Source organism: Cricetulus griseus (genome assembly GCF_003668045.3).
Source record: "Cricetulus griseus strain 17A/GY chromosome 1 unlocalized genomic scaffold, alternate assembly CriGri-PICRH-1.0 chr1_0, whole genome shotgun sequence".
Classification (NCBI taxonomy): Eukaryota; Metazoa; Chordata; class Mammalia; order Rodentia; family Cricetidae; genus Cricetulus; species Cricetulus griseus.
In genome coordinates this window covers 146,057,820-146,070,564 of record NW_023276806.1, presented here as the reverse complement: position 1 = coordinate 146,070,564, position 12,745 = coordinate 146,057,820, and positions in this window count along the sequence as shown.

The window sequence follows — 12,745 nt, the reverse complement described above, 5'->3', positions numbered from 1 at the left end:
ATGTCTGTAACTCTAGCACTGATGGTGAAGTGGAGATGGAGATAGACAGACTCCCAGAGTTGGATGGCTGGCCAGTTTCTTTAGAGAACCAGTTAGTGCCAGGTTCAGTAAAAAGTTTTGTCTCAAAAAATAATGGGGCATGTTCTAGTAGAAGAGGAGTGAGGAAGGCACCAGGTATGGATCTCTGGTCTTCATATCCACGTATGTGTGTAAGGGGAAATGCTGACTATGCCCAGTTAGGGCTGGACAAAAGAAATGCTGACCACGCCCTTTGGAGAGTGGTCAGAGTGACATAGCAAGGTTTTAAATATCAGAGACACAGGCATGAGGCTTTCTTTTCCCTCTCCTGCCTGGCTGAATGGACAAGCAGGCATCCAGTGTAAACCTGGTCACTGGCTCTGTTGCATGAGTACTTTATTAATAAACTATCTGTGATCAATCTAGTTCTGACTCCACATTGCATTCGGCTATATATGTGAACATATACTGGCACATACACATGTAAACACACACACACATACAATGCACATGCATATGTACAAGCACACATAGGATAGAAGAGAGTACATGCCAGGGAGAAGGCAAATTCTAAACATGAAAAAGCAGAACATATTCAAAGAATAACCTAAAATCCAAGCACTTACTGGAAAATGAAATTAGAAAGGTAGCCAAATGGTGTTATGTCATTTTGAGGCACCTGATTCTGGAAGCTCTAAAATATAGATGTTCTGGCACCACCCAAGACTCATTAACTCAGGAACTCTTGGGAGAGGAGTGCAGAGGAAGGTCAGAGCAGCAGAACCTTTTAAAAGCTTGTCAGTGTGATTCTAATGTGTAGTCATGGTTAAGAATTGGTGCTGCAGGCAGAGGGGAAGCAAATAGGTTTAGGAAGCAAGAGCCATGAGAAAATTTGTGCCTCAGACAAAGCATTTTGGCAACTGTGCAGAAAGTAAACTGGAGGGTAGTACAGCAGAAAGGAGGTGGGCACACAGGGCAGCAATCCACACAAAACACTGAATGTTCTTAAAATGACTTTTCTGCCTTAGTGGCTTTATGCTAACTAGACAGCAAACATTGTTTAGAGAGGTCTTGTTATGTTGTTTTTCCTAAAACTTCTTGCCTAGAGCAACGTAGGTATCCAACAATACTTGCTGAATTAAAGTATTTTACAGTGAGACAGAGGTTACTGCTGTTGAAAATTAAATTGGAGAATGTATTTTAAAAGTGTATTTTATCATGGTAACAAGAACACTTAGTGGATGATTGGCAACAAGAGATGACACCGGACCTTTCAAATATGAACTCTATCACGTCTAAGATATGTGCTCTTCTTATTAATGCAAGTGTGGCTTCTCTGATAATTGGTCATGTAGTTAATATGATTCTATTTACTTAGGAATACTGAGGTGCACACTATCCTAAGCATGTATTTAGATCATCAAAAGTTCTTGATAAAATGTATTTAAAAAACTGCACATATCACCAACTAAGTTTCAAGATGCTGAACCTTTCAGTGATGCCTTCTTTTCTGCTACCAGGATGACCATACTTGACAAAAAGATTTGTCTAAATTTCTGAACATTCCCTTGGACTGAATCCCAAGATACAGTAATATTGTAGAGGATGTTTTTAAGATGTTCAATAAATTTTAAAAACTCACCTTAGATTATTGAAATATTCACTCTTCCTGATCAAGTAGTAGACATTTTACCTACAACTCGAATAGCATTATTGACCCCCTCACTTACTCTCTCATCCTCCCTCTCTCCCTCCCTCCCTCCTGCTCCCCTTTCTCCTTTGCTGCATCTGTGTAATGCTTATCTATCTTTACATGCCCCCTTTTATTTAGTACCCAAAATATAAAAACAAACAAAATCAAAACAAACCCCCACTCACTCAAATCTTTGCTTTCAAAGTGTTCTGGTTTAAGAAATAGAAACAAATAGAAAAGATTGTACTAAAACATTTTGTATAATGATGGTTTCCATTTGCCAAATGTAAAAGTCTGTCACTGTCTCCTCCTTTTGAGGAACCAATCTGCAGGTACATCTTATGGCATCCTTTATCTAAATGGATTTCTCTGTACAGCATGGTAGGTGAGAATATATTTCATTATTCTAATATGTATTTCTATAATTTATAAGGTTTATCATTTTAAAATTATATTTCATTCTTCTTTTAAATGGGAAGATATATACTTCCATACTTATAGAATGGGACTTTAGGATGTTTTTCTCTAGAATTATTATCATGAGTCATATCTTTAAAAATAAGATATTTGAATATGTTAGTATACATGTTTGCTAACTTACCATTACTTCTTAGAAATCTCTGTATATCTTGGCAGAACTTTTATATACATACTCTTTAAGAATCTCTTATAAATTTAATTTTCAATATTTTTATATTAAAATTAAAGATTGCATTTTCTAAATATAGTTTCTTTTCAATTCACTATTTACTGATGTTTAGGACATTCTTCTTAATTTTAATAAAACTACTTAATGCTATCATTTTTAGTTGAATACCCAAATCTTTCCATTTTATTGATTCTGCCTTTTAGGAATGCAATCTGCTTTTCTTTTACTTTCAAATTTATGAAAATCTTCAATTCAGTGTAAATTATAGAAAATAATATATATTCTACTGTCTTTGTATTATAATTGGAGTCTTGGAAATTTGTGGTATAGACAATTATTTTGTTATATTTGATATTTAATGGTTCATATTGAGAATCCTTATTAAGAAATTTCACAAAGCACAGGCAATGTGGGAGGAACTATGGGAAGGAAAACTGTAACCACAATATATTGTATGAAAAAAAGTTTTCTTTTTTTCATATTTTATTTTTCTCTTTTATTGAAAATAGATTCTTAATAATTATTTTACAGCAGTAGTTCTCAACCTGTGAGTCTCAACTCCTTTGGCAAACCTCTATTTCCAAAAAATATTACATTATGATTCATAACAGTAACAAAATTACAATAATGAAGTGGCAACAAAAATAATTTTATGGTTGGGGGTCAGCACAACATGAGGAACTGTATTAAAGGGTTACAGTATTAAGAACGTTAAGAACCACTATTCTAAAGTCTGACTATATCAGTTTCCTAGAACTTCCTCAAAAGATTTCAAAGAAGTGTGTTATATATTTTTAAATTAATTTATTTTAACTTTATGTCCACTGGTGTTTTGCCATGGGTGTCTGGTCCCCTAGAACTAGAGTTACAGACAGTTATGATCCGCCATGTGGGTGCTGGGAATTGAACCCAGATCCTCTTGCAAAAGGAGTCAGTGCTCTTAACCACTGAGCCATCACTCCAGCCCACCCCCAAAATGTGTTATCTTATATTCCCATATATACAGTTACCAAACAACAACTTTTTAAGTCTTTATTCTCAAAACACTTCTATTAATCAACTGAAAAATCTTTGATCTCCTTTTGTCTTTGATTATTTATATATACTTCAAAATATTTAACATTTTCATTATGCTTGCCACTTTTTTTACCTTACATGATTTGAAGGATATAAATATAAACAGTTATTCGTAACTGTTATGGTAGTGTGTACATGTTCTGATTAGGAGAGGTCCTCTGTCCTGGGATGTGGTTTGATCTTCCCACAGCTCTTGCAGGATGGTATTATGATAATATCAATGATCTTAGTTTTGATTTTCAACTATCTGTTATAGCTACTATAAGAAATGTTCTTGATTACGTGGACTATGGAGTCAACCATTTTTCAGGTTTGAATTCTACTTACAATTTTTTTACAAAAATTTTTACAAAAAAAATAAAATTTTGCTACTCATTAGAATTTAAAAAAAAATTGCCACATCTTATTTAGAATCTTTGTGTTTTATTTTATGCATTTTCTAGGTGTATTTTTCATTTAGTTATTAATGTTTTATTTGTAAAGTTATTGTAGGTTTGTTACTGGTATACAGGATAATAATATATATACTATGTATACATAGCATGCTAGATGAAGTTTCATTAACTTAATAATATTCTTTGCACTTTCTTAATTTTCTATAAGTACAAGCACATAGCTGTAAGCAACAAGAAATTTTGTCTTCCAAAGTTGCATTTTTTTGGCTCATCTTAGGCATGATGCTAAAAGAGGGCTTGTCTGATGCTCAAAGATAAAGGAGATGTTTTTTAAATTTTCACCTTGAGAATTGTTTGTGGACATTCATCTTATTAATGAAGTTGTAGTCTATTCCTAATTTGCTTAAAAATGATGATTATATAACTAGTTCTAGTAAACTTTTTATCTACGTATTTAAATAATTGTATCATTTTCACCTTCCAACTGTTGTATCATAATTTTAATTACTGGTCTCTACAGGTTAAAGTAGCCCCTCTTTCAATTAAAGGCCATGGTCACCTCGCTTCTGGATGACATGGTTATGCTGGAATGAAATTGCTTTCTGAACAGTTTCCACTCAAATTTTGTATCAATGCCTTTCATTAAATCTTGAACACTAGGTCCCTGAGTGATAATTATGAGGTTATGAATTTTAAGTGCATTCAGTTTTATTGTGAATTTTTATTTCCATTTTACTTCACTTTATGATGTCAGGGTGTACTTCTTTAGATCTCTAATCACAAAGTGGCACTTATCTATGGTGCATTTTCTAGAATAGTGTGTGTTCTTCAAAACTTTTCATATTTTGATTTATTGAAATTCATCTCACACAACTGTCCCTGGTTCAATTAGTACAAACACTGACTGGTACTTCATCTTTTAACTCCTTGTATGCTTGAAATGTATCACTGTTTGTTGGTCAACTGTTTGGGTTTTTATTTGGTTAATCCTACCCAAAAATATGAGGACACAGCTTTCTAGACATAGGTATTACAGCTGCAATGTATGGAGCTGATTGAATTCTAATTCTTTGGCAGCTAAGCTCCTTTCTATCCAAATGCTCACAGAGTATTTTCATTAAATAAATTTGAAAGATGACCAGATTTCATCATCTGTTTTATTTTCCTGAAAAGTGATGAATGCTTGATACTATTACAAGAGGGCTCTAATTTCTTATGATTTTATCACAAATACCCATTTTTTACATCTCTCTAAAATATTATTTCGTTATATCTCTAGGCATTTCCTGTTTGCAGATACTTTGGGATTCTCCATGGGGAAAGCATAGGATTTTAGACTAGCTCTGTGATTCAACTATCTACCTACTGCAATTTCCTATGGTATTTTTTAAAAATCTATTTCTGTTTTACATTTCAGATGATTTTTAGCAATTTATTTTCCATACTTAATATATTTATGCAATACTAGTTATTGTTAACTCATACTTTAATCATTGATGTAATGTTGCCATGACTCCCTATCTTCTGAGACATTATCATGTATTATTTTTCAAAAATCAAATTCATACTCCTACATTTTTCCTATCACTGCTATAAATCATAATAATTGTTTGATGTGTTTGATACATTGAGTCACATAACCTGCATAAAGTTTTAAATTATGTATATATGATATTTAGTGCCAACTTTAAATTTAAATATGGTCAATTTGTTTTCATGATATATATATATATATATATATATATATATATATATTTTCTGTTATTAGAAGCAATATGAATTTGTGCTTATATTTAATAATCAGGATTCTTGATGTAAGATTAGATATTATTACTAAAAGTGCTATTTTCTGGTTATAAATCTATTTTTTGGATTTATTGTGATGCATCAATACTTCCAGTTCAAAACAGTGCTTCAAAATATTATCCACCTGTTACATTTAGATGACTGAGTTTTAGATCACGAAATTTATTCATGTTGGAGCTGGATAGGATGACTACTCCACAGCCTTAAATCTAGTGACAGAAAACGAAACTTCATCATGTTTTACCTTCTGTGCCTCAGTTTTATGTTACATGCAGCTAAACACATTCTTTATTTGACCCAGTTCCATGAAACATGAAACTGTGGTGAAGAATTACTCCCCTGTTGACTGTATTGAAGCATACTTGGAATCTCAACACTCAGAAAACTAAATCAAAAGATAAACGTTCTAAGCTTTAGTGAGAACATGTCTCTAAAGCAGAGTTAAAATAGCTTGGAGAAGAAGTAGTTTAGTTGCCTATCACCGTAGGCCAATGACTGTCACTCTCAGCCCGTCTTCATTACTAAGTCAATATTCTTTCCTGGAACTTAAAAGTATGGATTCTAACCTACTTTTTAGACACCCAATATCAAGTTAGACCAGAATTCAGAGGATATCCATGCAAGAATGACCTAAATAGATAAGTAGAATTTTTCTGGGAAAATTCTTCAAGTACAGGTAAGAAAATTCAATGCAAAGACTGATGCACAATGGCAAAGCTGAAAGTTTCACTAGGACTATGTACAGCAAAGGTGAGTGAAGAGGTTGGTTAGGTAGGGAGACAGTTAATAACACTGCATTCATGCTTGGAGTCTGCACTATTTACCTTTGCATAATCTTAAATTTTCTTTAAAATGAAGAAAATGGAACACAGAGACACGGAGTTATTAACCAAAAATTACAGAGCTAGCAAAGTGCAAAACTGAGTCCAAAGCCCTGGCCTTCCTGCTCTAGAATCTATGCTCTTAATCTCATATAAATGACTTCCAAAGTACCCTTTAGCAGTCTCCATTCAGAGAATAAAAGCTATTTTACAATCTGAATTAGTGCATACATTATATATGAATGTGTATCTAAAATTCTACAAAATTACATCATCATTTTTATTATGAATAATATAGATTAATTATTGTAAAGCATAATCTATTTTAGTTTTTTAAATGCTAGACACCAACAACAAATTTCATCATTGTGGCATTTTTTCCCTATCAAACAGGATTAGCCTGCCAAAGACCAATATTCCATTAACCTCTCATCATCTGTAGAAACTCTGTGCCAGTTTGCCAAAGCCCTGGGGATGCCTGAGATTTGTCTCTGTGTTATGCCCTGCTCTTCAATGAGATTATAAATTAGCCAAACATGGAAGATTATGAGGTTGAGTTCTTACCAATTGGATGAGACATACTCACCACATAACTTAGAATGAAAACCAAGTAAGTTTCCCTCCCCAGTATGCTTGCTCACCCAGTAAGTCACAGCATACCCTTCAGACAAAAAGAAATTTCTTTGCCAGGTTACTTGCACTTTCTTCCTATAGTGTGTGTGTGTGTGAGAGAGAGAGTGTTTGTTTAAAAATATCCTTTTCAATAATCATCATTTACTCTTTGAAATTATGTTATAAGGAATTAAAAACAAATGAACTAATCTAAATAAAAAGAAAACCAGGTCCTATACTATAAACTATCAATTTTAAGAGTGTAAATATGAAAAGATATTGGCATGGAAGGATCAAGTCTACAAAAAAAGTTTTTTGTAATTCTGCATAAAAATTGAAACATGAAGATCAGGTTCTATAAGTTAATAATCAATCTAAGGACAAAAGGGACAGTAAGCTATGGAAAGTGACATGGGAATGGATAGAGAACAGCTCCATTTTTCCAGTTGTGGTTTGAATTGATCACAGGACCATCAAGCAGCTACTCATTACAGGAAAAAATAGATTTAAGCAGAAGATAATGAATTCAGGAAGCTGGAATTTTGCTTTCTAGGTGTGAAAATTAAGTAGAATCACAGTTTGGCATGATAAGCCTTGCAGTGCTTCAGTAGAGGAAAAAAACAACAACTAATTACTCTTGATTTCAATATTTTATTGCTTCTATTTAGTCTAAGGATATATTTAATTTATCTTGTTTTTACATTGAAGACGAGTCTACCAAGACCCTTGTTTCTTGTTTTATGAATGTAGGAGAATGGTTTTGTCTCTCTGCTGAAGCTTCTAAAGGGATATAAAGATTTGTTATTTTATTTAACTTGTTTCATAGGCTATGAGATCATTTGAGAACCTTGCCAGCCATTCTAACTTCTTAGTGGGGAACACATAGATTCCCCCAGCTATTGGCATTTATAATTAGATAACTCATAAGGCATCTGATTCTTTACTCTTTCTAGTTTTATAGGTAGCATACATGTTTCTATTTGTCTTTATATTTGAAAGGACTTGTATTGTATATACTGGTTTAAAATGAGAAAACATTTCCTATATTTCTACATCTAGTTTTCAAGATTCCAATGTGATGAAATGATTCCACAATCCAAAACACGATTCCTTTCATTACATGATGGCCATTCACTTGGGTGTATGACTTGACTTCTTGTAAATTGTGGACCTAATTCCTGAATTGTATCAGAGATTCCATTGAGTGATTGCCAAACCCTTTCTCTTTCTTAACAAGCTGGTGGACTCCATTTTTCAGTTAGGCTTGCAATTATGCAGCCTTACTATGTGACCATATTAATGACAATAATTGGATCAGAGAAGAGGCACATGCAGTCCTTGTAGAATGTTCTCCTCTTCTTTTTATTGGGACTAGGGTGCTGTGTGATACCCACAATATAAGGTGCAAACAGCCTAGGGAGCTGTGTCCCAAGCAGAAGGAAGTCCCAGATGAGACTGTAAAATGTAGACAACTCAGCATAGATTGGTCTGTTGTCACATGTACAGAGTGATTTTCTTTGTAAATCTCAGCTCTTTCCTTTCACATTTGAAGACACCTTGCTACAGAAGATAGACATAAATCATGTAAAAACGTAAAAATCTTCTGTTTTCAGTTAATTTCATAAATTTATTAACTCTACCAGTCTACAAATTCTACCTCTTTGTATTGGGCAGGTGCTTAAAGGAAACAGAATGAGAAAGTGGAACAGAGAGTGATAGGGACCTTTTAGTCTTGAGTTAGATGCCAGAGGCTGCCTAAATGGGCATGGGATATTCCAACTGTGAATGAACTGTAAGACCCGATGCTATGGGTGTTATGGGCTCTATATTCTCTCTCTCTCTCTCTCTCTCTCTCTCTCTCTCTCTCTCTCTCTCTCTCTCTCTCTCTCTCTCTGTGTGTGTGTGTGTGTGTGTGTATCTGTCTGTCTGTCTCTGTCTCTGTCTCTCTATCTCTCTTATATCTCTCTCTCCTTGTGTGTGTGTGTGTGTGTGTGTGTGTGTGTGTGTGTGTGTGTGTGTGTGTACATGTACATATGAGTAGAGGCCAGAGGTCAATGTAACATATCTTTTTTAATGGTTCCTCACCTTATTTACTGAAATAGAACCTCTTACTGAACCTAGAGCTTCCCAATTCAGCTAGACTGGCTGGCCACAGAGTCACAGAAAATGGTTTTCTTTACCTTCCCAGCCCTGAGATTTAAGTACAGGCTAACATGGTCAGCCTGTTTTGTTTGCTTGTTTTTGCTTTATTTTATTTTGCTATTATTTGGGGTTTTTTTAGTTTTTTTTATTCATCTCTCATATATTACACCTTGAATTTCCCCTCTCTCCACTTCCAGTCCATGTCACCACAACCCCCACTTCCCAACTCCCAAGATCCAGTCCCCTTCTATTTTCCTTCAGAAAAGAGTAGGCCATACAAGGATCTGAACTGAACACAACATAACAAGTTACAATAAGACTAGGCATTAACCATCATATCAAGGCTAGATGACAAAACCCAGTAAGAGGGAAAGTGTCCTAAAAGAAGGTCAAAGAATCAGAGATAGCCCCTGCTCTGACCGTTAGGAGTCCCCCAAGAACACCAAGCTACTTTATGAATTCTGAAGTTTCAGGTTCTGTCCCTGTCTTTTCACAGAAAGAACTTACTAACAGAGTCATTTCCCCACATCTATTTTCCTTATTGTATTTCCAAAGTCTTGTATTTTTTTGATGCTTTAATTGCCCTATCTTTATTCTTCATTTTAAATACTTCCTTACAAAGTGCCCCTTCTGCTACTTATTCATGACTAACACTACTATTTTACTGTGAGCCAGACTTTGAGACAGCTGATTTACAACTGCTATCTAATTTCATCACTATCAACCTTTGGGATGGGCAATTTTATTATTTTCATTACAGGTGGGGAGGCAGATGTTTAATCTGCCAAAGTGACTTGCTCAAAATAAACTGAGCTGGGTGAAAATAGAGTTTCCAACGTATGTTAATTAAACCTCCATAGCCTTTAACCCTTCCTTTCTATCGGCATGCACTAATGTGTGTATCCATATCACATACACACCCTAAATCCTTCATTTATCTGTACTTTGTTTTGTAGTTTGAATAAAGCCTAAATTCTTTAGTGCTGAGAATATTTATAAACGTCAAGCCCAAAAGTAATTTTTGGATTAACTAATACTTATTGAATGTACTGATCTCAGGTGTTTCTATGAGAAAGAATTAGAAAATGTTTTGTTGAAATATTTTCTTGCCAAAGTCTATGAAGTGTTTTGGCTAGTTTCTGGCTATTATGAATTTTACAATGATTTAGCAGTTTGCTGTATGGACTCAGTTCTCAATGAACCTGGTTGAGACCCCAGAGTGATGCTAGATACCTTCAGTCAGAAGGCTTACACAAATGGATGTCTATAATTATGTGCATAGAGTGAACATTCTTAGGATGTGGTTCAGAAATGTTAACAGGCTACTTTCAATTCTAAAGAGTAATAATCAAAAACAACAGGAATTTTAGTAAGCAATAGCCATCCTGGACCTTTGTCGTAAGGGCTGAGGATGAAGCCTTGCATCTTGTAGTATCTGAAAAACTGTAAAGAAAAGGAGCTACAGAGGATGGTCAACACTCTATGAGTTCAGTAGTCAAAGCACATTAAAACTAGAAAGCACGGTAACAGGGAAAAAACATACAGATTTGTAAGTTCCCATGTTGGCCAAGCAGTCTCAGTTTCTCAATGTAACTAGTTCTATGTACTCCACCAGCTTTTGAACAACTATGTGTCATCTGCAATACACAGGGCACGGACACAACCATATCCAAGGCAGCATGCAGTGCCTCTCAAGTCAAACTGTGACAAACTCTTTTCCTATAATGTCAGTGACTTCATCTGATGATAAATTATTATTTCACTCTATCTTTCCTACTTACAAGCAATATAGATGTTAACTTTGTTGCCTTTTGAAACTATAAAGTATAAGCAAAAATAAATATATCTCACACTTAGAAACATCAAAGATTTTGTATACTACCTCTATACCTACTTCCTTTGTTATTTAGTAGAATTTGAGAAATATTTTTTCCTTAAAGAATTCTGAAATGTAGGGCTGGATTGGTGGATATGTGGTAGGTAGGGTTTTAGTTGGGGGGGGTGGTAGAAGAGAAAGGGAGGGAGAAGGGAACTGGGCTTGTCATGTAATTAAATCTTGTTTGTAATTCAAATAAAAAAAAAACTGGAATAACCCCCCATATCTTTTCGGTCCACCATGGCTTAAACTTAGAATTCAACAACAACACAAATTGGAGAAACCCCACAAACTCAAGGAAATTGAATAATTCTCAACTCCATCATTCAGGATGGTTTCTTCTAGTTCCATCCATTTGCCTGCGAATTTCAAGATTCCACTGTTTTTCTCTGCTGAGTGGTACTCCATTGTGTAAAGAAAGAAATTGAAGATACCAGAAAATGGAAAGATCTTCTATGTTCTTGGATAGGTAAGATCAACATAGTAAAAATGGCAATCTTGCCAAAAGCAATCTACAGATTCAATGTAATCCCCATCAAAATACTGACATAACTCTTCACAGACCTTGAAAGAACAATACTCAACTATATATGAAGAAACTAAAGTCCCAGGAGACAAAATAACCCTGTAAATAAAGGAACTTCAGGAGGCATCACCATGACTTTAAGTACTATTATAGAGCTATAGTAATGAAAACAGCATAGTATTGGCACAAAAACAGACAGGTAGACCAATGGAATCTAATTGAAGACCCTGATATTAACCCACATACCTATGAACACCTGATCTTTGACAAAGAAGCAAAACAAAAAACAATGGAATCTTGAAATTTGCAAGCAAATGAATGGAGCTAGAAGAAATCATCCTAAGTGGGGTAACTCAATCTCAGAAACACAAACATGGTATATTCTCACTCATATATGGATTCTAGACATAGTGAAAAGGATTAGCAGCCTAAAATTTACATCTCCAGGGAAGCTAGGAAACAAGGAGGACCATAATAGAGACATACACAGTCCCCCAGTGAAACAGAAAGGGACAAGATCCCCTAAACAAATGGGGAGTATGGGGAGAGGGAGGGAGGAGAAACAGGAGGGGAGGAAAAAACAATTCTGAAATGTTAAAATGTATTTAGAAATAATTTCTGACTTAGAGTTGGACAGAAGGGTGTGTGTGTGTGTGTGTGTGTGTGTGTGTGTGTGTGTGTGTGTGTAAATGTATCCATATATTTTCTGCTAGGAACTTGGTATGAGATGATGTATGATCTTGTACATCTGTTACCATGAACTTAGCTGTGCAGTATTTCTATAACCATTACAAATAAAATATTCAACAACAGATCTTGTATTTAATTAAGCATTAGGACAAATTTGTCACACCGAGAATCCAAGAATGGGATCTGGGAAGATGGCTCAGTAATTAAGAACCCTCAATGCTCTTGCAGAGGACCTTGGTTCAGAACCCACAACCACAGAACAATTTGCCACCTTCTGGAACTGTCATTCCAGTGGACCTGGTGCGGTTTTCTGGCAATCATAAATATAAGGCAAACACATGGTATACATACATACATGAGGGTAAATACATACATCAAATGAAATTAAATAAACCTTGTAAACTATTAAAAGAATAGGTGAGTCATTGTGCATACATTTT